General features: G+C 35.0%; 1 protein-coding gene across 6 annotated transcripts in view; it reads right to left on the bottom strand.

The window, feature by feature from the left end:
• The window catches only part of Pibf1 (progesterone immunomodulatory binding factor 1), a 220034-nt gene that overhangs the window by 189219 nt on the left and 16148 nt on the right, over nt 1–14667 (bottom strand). The window lies entirely within an intron of this gene.

Here is a 14667-nt window from a genome sequence, read left to right as displayed (position 1 = left end):
GGACTGATTGGTCTCCCCTACCCCCACAGCAACAAAAAAAGTAATTCTTGAATTCTGACTTAGCAATACTCTGTGGAAATCCTAAATGAATCATACTAAAGGGTGCACAGTATTTCAGTACAGACTGTACTGTGGTTTATAAGACCATTTCCTTGCTGTTGTGTTGATGGTATTTATTGCTTCCTAGTCCCTCCACTGCCCCTCCCAACCTCCCTTCCCCTGCCTGCTGCCAGAAACAGTGCTACGGTAACCCTCCTTGAGCACATATGAGACACACTGTTACTCCTACTCCGCTGTGTACTTTAGGGTACACAGTGCCAACACTGCAGTTGCTGTGTTGAAGGATGCTTATTTTCTACTTTCATTGGGCCTGCTAGGTAGCTGTCCAACAGGCTGCAGGAGTTCACATTTCCATCAGCAGCAACACCTGCACCTTCTGACTTAATGTCTACGTAGATATTAAGACTTTTTTCATTTTTGGAACTTCAGTTCTCATTGTTACTCTAAGTATATTTCCCAAAATGCCAAAAGTTTGACTATCTAGCCATTTGGATTTGCACTTGTTATTAATGCCTACTTACAATCTTTATCTATTTTTCTATTGGGTTACCTTTTTCTTGTTAATTTACAAGAGCTTTAAACAGTATCAGTATTAAATTTTATCATCTGAATTAAATATTAAACTTTGCATATGGTATCTTGTCTTTTTCTAAGTTTTTAGATTCTCATGTCTTAGCTAAGACTACCCTGACCTCTAGAACAGTGCTATACAGTAAAACTTTCTACAATCATGGGAATGCTTATATCTGCACATCTAATGCATTAGTCACTAATCACCTGTGCTTAGTGAAACTCCAGAACTGAATTCTAATCGAAGCTGTTGTATTTTCCTTTATCTATAATTGAGGAAAATGCTCAATTTCAATTAGAAGTGAAAATAAATTTTGATATCCTCTGAAGATCTGTAAACCATAAATTAAAAATATCTGTGAATGTTATAATAATTGCCTAATTTTTCTCCTAAAATTTTTAATCTACATGGAAGTAATGTTTACATATTGTGTGAACTCTGAGGACAAAAATTTTTTAACACATGAATATTCATTTCTGCTAGGACCTTTGTAATAATTCTTTTCCAACGAACTATCACTATGGTGGTATGCAGTGAGGTATATTTCCATTTTCTGTTCCATTGATATTTGTCTGTTTCTATAATCATATCACATTTAGATGACTATGTAAGTTTTGAAATTTATCTTAAGCTTTTGCTTGAGAACCTTTTACCTTCCCCCACCTATAATCTTCTTCATACTTTTCTTGGCAATCCTAGGGAATTTATTTTTTCTTATGACTAAAATTCTTTACCCAGATTCAATCCTGTACTATATTTATTTCCAATCCTTCTTCCCAATAATCAAGAAAAATACTGGAATATAAATTAACTGCATTTCATTAACATATTAATAGTGGAAAGTATTCTTTTTTATAGCCTTATCTCCCTTCTAAGAGATGGTACTTACACATTCAATGCTAATAATTTTACGAGTCCTTTACCTCCCTTGGTAGAGAAGGATGAAGGGAAAATATTTCTTTTACAAGGTGGACTCATATGAAGAAAATCCTAAAACTGTTAATCCATCTACTGAGATGTTCATAACTCGCTGCTGTAATGGATTATTTTTTCTGTCCTGGAATATACTTTGTTTAACCATAAAATATTATGCTTCTAATACAATGGTAATATTCATTTGTGAATATTTTGAATTTTCGCATGTGTAGTAATAAGTAAAGTGGGCCTATAGTTTTGTACTATTTCAGAATTTTTCATCATTTTCAACAGTCTGAAATAGTATTAATTAACTACGAATAGTTGTCTTTACTACAAATCAGTTGTGAACTCATCTGAGGTAAGCCATCCATGAACTGGGTGGTAACTATCAGTGGTGCACCTTCACTTACCTTTGTAACCCTTCTACAGCAGCTGCTGAAGTTCTTCATTTGTCACTTTAGTAAGCTACATTTTGTTGGCACATTTCACTTTGAGTTTTTAAGATTGTTGCCACAGAGCTACATGTATTATATTCTTGATTAATGTCCATTAATTTCAAACACCTTATTTCTATTCTTTTTTTTCTTAATATGACTATTGCACATCTTTATTTCTTGCCTATCTGTTTAATAACAAAAGCATTTTAAGATAATAGATTCTCTTCTGGCACAATTTTTTTTTTTTGGTACCAGGGATTGAACTGGGGTCCTTGTGCTTGCAAGGTAGGCAGTGGAACCACTGAGCTAAATCCCCAGCCCCAGCACAGTTTTTAAATGTGCCTCAAGAATTTTGAAATAAAATACTCCCGTTTCCATTGATTTCTTGATTCAAAGAATGTTATGCTCTCTACAGAGCAACTTCATCAAAATTACTGAGTTAGTTCTTCTAGACCTCATTTATTTTTTTGTCCATTATATCTATCCAATTTTCAAAAAAAGTATATTAAACTTCCCAAACTTCACTGTACTCATCAAATTTTCCTCATTTTTGTTTTATTTTAGTTTGTCATTTGATATTTATGACTATAAAATCAACTTGTATTAACATACTGTTACCTTGTTTTACAGTTTATACTATACATCCCACTTTGTCTGACATCATTATTACCTTCCCACTGTCTTTTGTCATAATTATTTATTTATTTGGTACTGAGGATTGAACTCAGGACCTTGCGTTTTCTGCAGTAATTCTTGGCCTATTCCTTTTCCAATGTTTTCTCATCAACTTGCATTACACATATTTCTTATAAACAAACAGAACTATGGGTGAAGGTCAAAATGGAAATTTCTTTCTTTTAATGAAACACTTTAGTCTGTTCTTCAGCTCTCTGGAGGTAAAGATGATTTAATCCATCTTACTTGGGGTGAGAGGTTGAGGGAGAGATCCAGAGATTTTTACAGGCCAAGCTCTGCCAACCATCTGCCTGCTCCTGTTCAGGGTTCTTGGACATTCTCTCCAGGCTCTCCATCAGCAGAGGAGCGAAATCCCAAATGGTGGTAGCCTATCTTCAAGATAGACTCTATCAATTTCTTCCTTTGTATGTGGCTATTCTCTAAAAAGTAGAGTCTATTCCTCTTAATGATTTGAATATGGCAGAGATAATGTTCTGGGATTCTGAAATTAGGTCTTAAAAAGCCTTTAAGCCTTGGCCTAAGTTTCTTCAATGCTTGCTTTGCAGGATGCCAGTTGCCTTGTGCTGAGATTGTCATGTTGAAGGATGCCTATGTGAGCCAGGCGGAGAGCGAGTGGGGAGGGACTGATATTTCAGCCATTCCGTCCTCACTCCAAAGATCTGACTAAAGATTTCACACTACCCAAGCCTCAGGTGAGAAATACCTAGCTAAACCCTTCAACCTTCACAGCTGTGACAAATAATACATTATATTAATATGTATTTTAGGGTAATTTATTATTTAGCAATCTATAACTGGAACTCTAGCTTGCCCAAAGGAAATGAAATTTGTTCATAATGTCGTATCCTCGAATCTCTTTATTTCCTCCTTTCAACTTATATGAAGCTACACCTTCTTGGCTTTGCAAACCTCTTAAAACTTGCCCCTGGAACTAAAAATTAGAAGTGTTACCAGATCTGGTTAAGTTCAGAAATGCAGTAGCAAATAAGTCATGTTACACTTTAAAAAAACAGTTTCCTCATATAATATATATAAAACAGACAGCTAAAAAAAGCTTCTTCCTCAGGGAACTCGTTTTCCAGTGCCCCTTCTATCTCTCTTAAACAGAAGCTATCTTTCTCTCAGTAAGTTTTTCCTACCCTAAAGCTCTGTTGTTCCCAGAACTCATTCTTTGATTTTTAGAGAATACGAACTTGCGTTTCGGTCTAGAAGGTTGGGAGTTATAATATTTCCCTTGTTTGGATTATTTTTGCTTATTTGGATACCATTTTTGGATTACTTGGTGCCCTACATCATTTTGGAAGTTTTCCCACCAAGATCATTGGTAAGAGTCTGCTTTTGTTTCATAGGTTCTAAATTTCTGGTCTTTCTGCTTCATAAATTCTAAATTTTGTTTCATAAGTTCTGGCCTTAGTTTCATAGATTTCTGGCTTTTGTTTCAAAACTGTCTTAATTTTAAGTTGTATGCTTTAAATTTTTGCAAATTGCTTATTTCTCTTGTGACAGGGCCCTGGGTAACCCACTTTCCAGTCACCTCTTTCTTAGAAGCTATCTTTCACTCAATAAATTTTTCTTACTCTTAAAAAAAAATAAAGCTTCTTGATGACATACAGTATTTAAAATTGCTGTTTAGCTTTCCTATGAACTTTCCCCCTTATACTGTTATCTGTAAGTAATTTACATTACTTGTAGAAATTCAATAGGTTTGTAAAAAAGAATAGGTTTTACAGGCATAGGCAAGAAATGGAATTTAGTAGCAACAGAGTCTAATGCTATCAATAATGTTACTCCCAAATATATTCTCAAGCACATTAAATACATTAAAATGTTATTTTTATGTTGAAAACAAGGAATAATATTAAAATAGAATATTAAAATTATGAAATTTAATTAAGAATTGAAAGGCTTTTAACCTTAATATGTAAACAGCAAGGAAATACTTTTCATTTCAAAATAATGTGTTCATGGTCTATGTACCTACCACATTAGAATTCCGAGATGTTTATTAAAAATTGAGATTCTTAGTTCCACCTTAGACCAAAATCAGAATCTACCGAAGTGTATATGAATTTAAATTTTAAGCCAGGTGTGGTGGCCCATGCCTGTAATCCCAGCCCTCAGGAGGCTGAGGCAGGAGGATCACAGAGTTCAAGGCCAGCCTGGGCTACATAATGAGTTCGAGGTCAGCCTGAACTACATAGAGACCTTGTCTCAAAAACCCAAAAAATAAAATAAAATAAAATAAACTGTAAGTATGCTTATTTAATTTGAATTTAATATAAAGAGACAAATCTGTTATTTTTCACTAATTAATTTGTTCAATATTTGAGGATAATTATAAACTTCTTTCATAAAAGAATTGTAAACTTATCAACTGGGCAGCATAGAAAGAAATTTCAGAAAGGTTTATACTCCCTGAAACATAAAAACCTGAATGACAAGAAATGAAATACCTTATTGTCATAGAAATAAAATTAATTGGATTATTTACATATGAATACTTATGAAAAGCCTCCAGGAAATCTTGCAGAATTTTTCTCAAGAAATGTAGCTATGTTTCTAAACAAGGAAGTTATGTTGAACAAAACACTTTTTGCTTCCTAGTTACCAAAGTTCTCATAAGAGAGAAATATTTCACCATTTCCTCATGAAATTTAATAGCTTTATTAAGTGCTGACTCATTAATGTCTTTTACTGTATAGCATTATTAACACTGCTTTCTTTGGAATGGAAGAAACATGTTAGTCTCACAATAGCAAAAACAAACAAAAAAAAGACCCACACACAGCTGTAGTTACATGGGATCTCCCAAAGTTTTGACCTACTTCAAGAAAATTCACAAGAAATAAAAGTATACATAATTAGTCAGATATTAAGTACCATATACAAGTCCATATATATGTAAAATGCAGCTTGAAATATGCTAAAGCTGTCCTACATTATTGCCATTTACATATTCCAGACTTGAAGTAAAAGTTGAGACCTATTTTCCAGTGTTAGTGTCTAAATATTATTTCCAAATAACTAAAGACTTGGAAAAAATATGAAAGAACATCCCAGAAATTAATAAAAATGGCAAATTGGGAGGTTACTTCTTTTTTAAAGGTCAAGTATTATATTCTATAAAATTTCTACAACAGTTTTCACCTCATGCTTCCCAAGAACTAGCAGATTATATGAACAAAAACAGAGTTAGATTAACTGTGTAACTGTGTGGCTCTAACATCTCTGAATGTTTTTGGTAGGCATAATTTATGTAATAACTGACACACCTTTGATCTAAAGAATACATATATTTAAAAAGTTTTTTTCTTTTTCTGGTACCGAGAATCAAACTCAGGACTTTAGGCTTGCCAGGCAGGCACAGTGCCACTGAGCTAAATCCCTGGCCCTAAAGAATACATATTATGAAAGAAAAGTTTTAGTTTTTATAATACTTTCCCCTAGTTAAAGAGCTACTGGATTTTACTAGGAAAAATATAGTATTTGGCTGGTTGTAAGCAGTTGCTACGAAATAAGAAACATAAATGAAAATAAGATAATTTAATGTAATACTTTGGCTTCTAGGTCAGAAACAAGATTTTCCTCAGTATGGAAATACCTCAAAGAACTAGGACTGCAAGTCCCAGTTGACCCAGCTATTTCCCTGTTGGGTATCTTCCCCAAAGAATTAAAAGAATCATACCACAGTGATATATGTGCACCCATGTTCATAGCAGCACAGTTTGTAATAGCTAAAACTTGGAAGTAGCCCAACTGCCCAAAACTGGAGGTTGGATAAAGAAAATGTGGTTTTTTAATAAAATGGAGTACTACTCAGCCATAAAAATGAGAAATTAGAGACATTTATAACTAAATGGATACAAATTGAGGCAATACTCTTAAGTGAAATAAATAGGACACACATGGGTAAATACTGAATAGTTTCTCTGGTGTGAGAAACTGAAAAATGTAAATAAGGACTAAAAGGTATAATAGATAATGTGAAATAAGAAGAAAAGGGGCCAAGGGGAAGGGGAATTGGGAGGGGTAGGGGAAAGGAAAGAAAGGAATGGAATTAATATGAGAAAATGAAAAGATAGAAACAAAGTCTTTGTTAACGGGGAGGGATGGAGGGGTTGAAGCGAGGGCAGGGGAAGGGGGAAAAATAAGAACCAAGAGAGATTATGTAAAGGTGCAAATTTCCAATGATGAATGTCATTATATTGTACACCTAAAATGGACCAATAAAATTAATAAACAAAAAGAAACAAGATTTTCCAAGTAGCCCAAAACTGGTTTAAAAAGAAAAAAATAGATGGATATATGCTGCCACCATGTGGTGAAAAAAGACCATTTTGGAAAAGGCAAGCAGAACAGTTTTAAAATAAAAAGTTTGTTTTCTTAACTGCCAGTCTGAAAACTCAGTGAAATAATAGGGATAGGCAAGGACTTTCTGAATAGAACCCCAATAGCATAAGGAATAATACCAAGAATCAACAAATGGGATCAAATCAAATTAAAGCTTCTGCACAGCAAAGGAAAAAAGCAACAGAGTGAGAAGACTACAGAATGGGAAAATTTTTTGCCAGCTACTTATCAGACAGAGGACTAACATTTAGAATATATACAGAACTCAAAAAAATTATATTGCTCACAATAAAAGACCAAATAAAAAAAATGGGCAATTCAAGTGAAAAGAAACTTCTCAGGAGCTGCAGGTGGTGGCACACGCCTGTAATGCTAGTACTTGGGGGGCTGGGGCAGGAGGATTGCTCCAAGTTGGAGCCCAGCCTGAACTACAGAGTGAAACTCTGTCTCACAAAACAAAACAGGAAAAAAGAATCTTCTTAGAGAAAAAGAAGTACAAATGACCAATAAACACATGAAAAAATGTTCAGTATCACTGGCAATTAGAGAAATGCAAATTAAAAATATATTGGAGTATCTTGGAGATACCATCTTATTCCAAAAAGAATGGCCATCATCAAAAATATCAAATGCTGGTGAGGATGTGGAGGAAAAGGAACTCTTCCACATTGTTGGTAGGAATGTAAACTAGTACAACCACGATGGAAATCAGTGTGGAGATTCCTCAAAATACTAAAAATAGAAATTCCATTTGACCCAGCTATCCCCCATTCTAAGTATCTTTCCAAAAGAGTCATCATCTTATAAGGATACATGTATACCCATGTTGATACCAGCACAATTTACAATACCTAGATCTTGAAAACACCATATATGTCCATCAACAGATAAATGGATAAAGAAAATGTGGTATTTATACAAAACAGAGTATTACTCTACCATAAAGAAAGATAAACTCAAGGCAAATGGATGCAACTTAAGAACATAATGTTAAGTGAAATAAGTCAGATACAGAAGCTTAAATATACATGACAAGAGAGAGAAAGAGAAGGCCGGGGATTTAGTTCAATGGTACCAACCACCTGCCTTCCAAGCGCAAGGTCCTGAGTTTGATCTCTGGTAACAAAGAAAAGAGAGAGAGAGAGAACAAACAAAACAAAGGATTAATAGGAAGTAGAAAGAAGTTCAAATAACTCCCCAAATTATCTATTCTGTTATTTCAAAAATATTTAAGACAAATGCTAATTTGTCTCATTTATACTACTGGGGTTTTTTGTTCATTGAAAAGAAAATTTTGTCCTTTTGTTTCTTCTTTGTAAGAAAGAATCATTTTTTTATCTATGATTTGTACTATGAGTAACATTTTTGCCATTCTTTTAAGATCATGATATGTAGTATATTAACCATTGTTATTCTCTATTTTATTATGAAATTTTGTTTTTTATATTACTGTTTTTGTATTTTATCAGTATCTACTTGTATCATATAAAAATAAAAAATTTTGAAACTCAGAAACACCTAAAATATTAGTTTTAAATATATTAGTTTCTCTTAGTAAGTCACCATGGCATTGCCATTTTTGATATACTGTATCTACATTTGTTGATTGCTGCCTTCTCTCAATTTTCCACTTGTTTACCACTTGCTCTACAAAACACAGTAATATCTTCTTGTACTTGTCCTAAAATTATCCTCTTTCAAATCAAAGCCTGTACTGTGATTTTATAAACTTCAACAGTACTTTTCTTAGCTGTTGGTGTTCATTTGACAGATCCTAGTAGTATTTATGTATTCCTGGGTTGTAAACGCCACTCCTCAAGTACCAGACTATAGTTTCTACTCTCTGAACGTTACAGCTTTATCAGGAATCAGTAATTATTAATTGATAAGCAGTACAAACAACCAAAGATACAAACAGTATTCTAAAAACTGCACATTTTGTTTAAGGTCTGGTAAAGTTTTTAATTTAGCTTCTATTAGTTTCCTTCATATTATATGACATGCTACCTTTCATGTAAGTGACAGCCCAACATGTAGAGAAAATAGCTTCCAAAGCAGCTCAGGTGCTTTTTAGGGAAACCACGGGAATCACAATATCAAATATTCTACACAGACTGGATTTTCTTTCTCCACTTGCATCTGCATCATGTAGTGGCCAAGTAAACTCCAACCTAACCAATCCTGCTCCAGAATCAACTAGTAATTCTGGATAAAATATTAACTACCTGAAGGCCCAGGAAAATGATCAAGATCAGGCAGCTGGCAGAGGAGAGTCCATCTACAAGTAGAAGGAAATATCACTTGGGAGAATTTCCTGGTGTTTTTATTTTTTAATCGTGTTTAGCCAGAGGGCAGACCTGTTCTGAATTACACTGGATGGATAAAGTGCAATGGAAAATCCACAGTCTCTCTAGCTTGGAGAACTAGAAGACAGTTTGGGGCAATGAGGAAGGCATTCCAAAGACAACCAGAGGAGAAACTAAATTTTGAGGATAATTCTGTGTAAATCTCCACTGCCCTCTGAACAATATTGGCATGGGGCAGGTTCCACACAGCCCAAGTACTAAGGCCCAAAAAGCTGAACTAAAATTATCGCTACTGTCCAAGAAACAATGTACGCAGTCTAAGTATAATTAACTTAATTTTCTAAAGTAAAAAATCAGCATTGTTGCTGGGGATTTAGCTCAGTGGTTCAGGTGCCTGCCTGGCAAGCGCAGGGTCCTGAGTTCGATTCCCGGTTCCAAAAAAAAAAACCTTAGCATTGTTCAGAGAAACATAAAATGCAGAATCTATACAACACGGTAGTAACAATATTATCTTCTAAAATTTACTCTCTGATTTAAATAAAAAGTTTGAAGTTACTTGGCATCTGAAGATACAGGAACATGTGAGACATTCTTAAAAGACAAACAACAGTGACCAACCTAAGGTGACAGGCAGAGATGTTAGAATGAGCAGGGTGTGATATACCTATAGATATATAGATATATATACACACATATGTATCTGTATGTATATATCTCTCTCTCTATATATATTTTGTGTGTGTGTGAGACAAAGGCTCACTATTATAGTCCAGTCTACCCTTGAACTTACTATGTAGCCCAGGTGGCCTACAAACTCACTCAAACTTGCAGCGATTTTCCTGTCTCACTGGGATTACAGGCATTTGCCACAATACCAGGCTAGTAAGAAAGATTTAAAGCAGTTATTTGAACTATTCTCAATGGAAAAAAATTTGTTCAAAAAAATTCTTTTTTGTTCAAATTTTTTAAAAAAACCAGTCTATAATAAAAGCTATAAACAGTCAAGTGAAAAATTTCATGCAAAGAAACAAGAACATATAAACGCATACTCATATATTTGTAACATTTTCTTACTATGAAAACAATTCAAATGTAGACGAGAACATTTCTAAGATTTACAATGTGATTTATGTAGATTAGTAGTGATTTAGCCTATCTTAAAAAAAAACAAGACCCTCTTTTGACCCCACTTTTCCTGTCAGTCAACCTTGTCTCTGTTCCCCTATGCAACAGGAAATTACTCAGGAAGAGTTGCTTACATTTTTATGTTCAATTGTTTTCCTCCCCTTCACTCTCAAACACAGGGTCATCAAGCTTTTCACCCTACTCCTCCACCAGAACCTGCCTTGACGAAGTTCTCAGTGACCCTGTTAAACATAAATTGTCTTCATCTAACGGGATCCCCCAATGACATCTGAAACAGTTGATCACTCTCTCTTCCTAGACAAACTTTCTTCCTTGGCTTCCAAGACATGATATTTTTTGGTTTCCCTACTGCTGACTTCCCTCTCTCCTATATGTCAATACTGAAGTCCCCTTCAGTCCAGGCTCTGTCATCTTCTCTACACTCACTATTCTCCAGGGACTTTCAGCCTGGAATTAAGGGTCATTTCTGTGCCAATGACTCCCAAACGTGTACCTAACTCAGACCTGCACATTCATCTATCTACAATTGTGCACCTAACAGATCTCTCACTACTTCAAAAACTTCAACTGTCTTTTGCACTAAAATCTTTTGCCTGACTTATGTCTCACCCATCTCAGCTGAATACAACTCCATTCATCCAATTATTCAGGCCAAAATCCTCAAAATTAACTTGACTCCTCTGTCTTATACTCTTCATCCAATTCCTAAAGAAATCCCATTGGTTCTGTTTCTAAAACTTTCAGAATCCAACTGGTTCCCACCACTTCCACTGCTGCCACCTTGGTCTGAAGCACTAGTGCCTCTTGCCTGGACTACTAAAGCAGCCTCCTAACACTTCTCTCTGGGCCTGTCCTTATAGCTCCATAATCTATTCTCAGCAAGAAGTTTTCTTTAAAAACCACTATCTAGGACATTAAGAAAGTCCTTTAATACTCACTGAAAGTAATTTAATCACCAAACATTTGTTGATGTCTACTTTGTGCCAGCCAGAATTCTTAAATGTATGCCAGGTCATGTTATACCTCCTTTAGAAATGCTATTATGTTTCATTTCATTCAATGTTAAAATCAAAGTCCTTCCAATGAATGACTTCAACAGAACTCTGATCTTATTCCCAACTATCCACCTTTTCCTTTCACTGTTTTACAAACAGCAAGTTGTGCTCTTGATTTTGCATTGGCTTTTCCCTCTGCCTGGAAACCCACCCTTGGGAAGTCTGTTGTGCCCCTACTCTCTTCAAGTCCTTGGAAATTTCTAAGCTCCTCTATAATTCTGACTGTGCTTTCTCCCTGCTTCCAATGCACTGCTCCATTCACCTTATACTCATCTACGTTTTCTTTTTCTCATTGCAGTTATCACCTTCTAACATACTGTGTGATTTGCTTATTTATCATGTGTATTTTTTATTTTCATTGAAAATATGTTTAACAGATGTCCTTTTAAAACATAAACTCCATGAGGGCAAGGACCGATGTTTTGCTCAGTGAGACACAGCAAGTACCTAGAACATGGCTGTCACACAGCAGACACACAATGTCTCCTTAGGGAATGGATTTCCTTCTTTAGAATAATAGCCATGTAAGGTAAGTGTTGTGTATTATCATCCCTATTTTTTTTTTTTTTTTTTTTTTGGTACTGGGGATCGAAATCATCCCTATTTTACAGAAGAAGTTGTAAGTGGACAGAGAGGCCTAATTTTTTAAATTTTGTTTTTGTTTTTAATTTAAGACAATCACATTGTTGTTAAGTTGCAGAGATGGAACTCAAAACAGTATCTTTTAAGATTGCACATTTAGCTGAGAGGTAATAAATCTTTAAGAGATAAATGTGTACATGGCTAATTTCATGTATCCACTTGGCTAGGCCATATCTGGCCAAATATCATTTTACATGTTCTTGGCAAGGTACTAATTTTAAAAGATGAGATAAACATTTAAATCAGTAAACTTGAGTAAAGCAGATTATTATCCATAATGTGAATGAGCCTTATTTAATCAGCTAAAGACTTCAATAGTAAAAGACTGACTTCCAAAGGAAGGATTGGAGTTGAACTACAACTCTTCCCTACTCCAGTTTGCTGGCTGACCCTGGAGATTTTAAACTTTCCCAAGTTCCAAACTGTATAAGCTGATTTCTTAAAATAAACCTTCTCCCTTTCCTACCTCTCAATCAATTAATCTCCCCCCTACATATATCCTGTTTTCTGTTTCTCCAGTGAACCCTGATTAATACAAATTTCCAAACATTTCTATGTTCAAGAGTTATTAGCGCATCAGAATATCTAAGAACCCCATAATTCAAACTGTATCATCTATGCTTTATCAGTAACATACTGAAAGTGTTACCAAGGATGAATTAAACTAAACTCTGAGATATAAAGCCATTACTGACCCTTCAGTGTCAAAAGTTGGGATACTGGCTGTACTATGCAGTAAAAATATACGTTAATGATAATTCTAGAGTTGTAAACTGTTTTCTTTACTGGCCTGAGGAATCATGTATTTAAGAGAAATCACTCGTAAAGTCCCAAATAACAAAGTGATTAAAAAAAGACAGTTCGATAGAAACAAGGATAGGCAGCTTTTCTTGCTCTCCTCCTACACAGTAAGTCCTTGAGGGATGCTGAGGTAGCCCAAAGTGCGGCAGAACCAAGTCTGAAACCCAGTCTGCCTCTTCCACAAGAGCCCTGCACTACTGCCACCCTCGGCATTTATAGAAGCAGCAGCACTGAAATGACTGGCCCAAGGTTGCACAAGGAATAGCCAAACTAGGCCTTTTAACTTTCTCCTGTTTTATTTTGACAACTGAAAAAATATTTTTAAAACTAAACAGCTATCTTTTTAATGGTGCAAAACAGTTAACAGGCAAAATGTGGCACATAGCAGAAGAAAAAGCAAAACAAACCAACAGAAGCCTGGATTAGGTGCACATCTGCTTCTCTCCTATTTCTCCTTTGAGGAGACGAAGGAAGCTGAGGCTTCAGACTCATGTCATACTGGCTATACAATGACATGAGTAAATCCCATCTAATGTTAAGAGGGCAGCAAAGCAGAACACTGAAAATATACATCAAATTATAATATTTCTGAATAACAGATCATTGAGAGATACTACCCTTGAAATGGGAAATAAGATAAATATTTGTATGCAACTTTGTTAAAATAGTATCTTCCCTTTTGAACAGAAACACGGGGAATCCAATAAAATAAAGGACAAACAGTATTATTTTCCCTATTTGAAGGACAGGAAATATTAAATGACTTGTTTAGCCAGGGAGTGGTGGCACATGCCTGTGATCCCCACTATTTGGGAAGCTGGGGGGTTAGGAGGACCACAAGTCTGAAGCTAGCCTGAGCAACTTAGCAAAACCCTCCTCTAAGTGAATGAATGAGTGGCGATGTAGAGTGCTTGCTTAGCATGTGCAAGGCCCTGGGTTCAATACCTACTGCCAAAAAAAAAAAAAAAAAAAAGGATTTGTTCAAGGTCACACAATAAATCAGAGTATCAAGATTTCATCAAATGTTCTAACTGTAATCTACCAGAATTTGAACTCTCTAAGGGCAGATAGTGTCTCTCTTGTGTTCATTACTTCCAGCACCTAATACTGCACTATCCCCATCACTAGTGTTAATGCTAGTATCAGTATACATGCTCAGAACAAGTATTGTAAGTTAATTGTATTTGATGAAGCAGAATGACTGATAAATGGACAATAGCTCCCTTTCATACCACACACAAGGCAAGAATTAGAGCAGACTCTATTTGTAAGCTTTAACCTTAAGTGCTTTCCTTTAAGATTAATGAAATCCTTGAAGAAAAGTTATTCCCTTTCTAACTCTTATACAGTAAAATCAATCAGCTACCAATATTTTGTTCTTAGCAAATTATAACAACTTGATAGTATTCTGGAATATATAGTCAGTGCCATAATCTAGAAGCTAATCATTAGTCCACCTTCCTATAAATATAAGACGTATAAGTATGATGACTATATAATTTATCAACTAGATTGGGATACTTTAAAAAGTAAATGAGGATGGCCAGGGATTTAGCTCAGTGTTTCTGCTGCCTGCCTTGCAAGACCAAGGTCCCGAGTTTGATCCCTAGTACAAAAAAAAAAAAAAAAAAAAAAGTAAATGAGGTGCTATTAATACTTACATATAAGAAATAGAGGAATCAGTC

The sequence above is a fragment of the Heterocephalus glaber genome, unplaced genomic scaffold, assembly GCF_053883595.1.
Source record: "Heterocephalus glaber isolate CG9 unplaced genomic scaffold, H.glaber_assembly_v1.0 deba00001577, whole genome shotgun sequence".
NCBI lineage: Eukaryota > Metazoa > Chordata > Mammalia > Rodentia > Bathyergidae > Heterocephalus > Heterocephalus glaber.
Note: the sequence above shows the minus strand (reverse complement) of the source record. Positions and strands in the feature narration are given on the sequence as shown.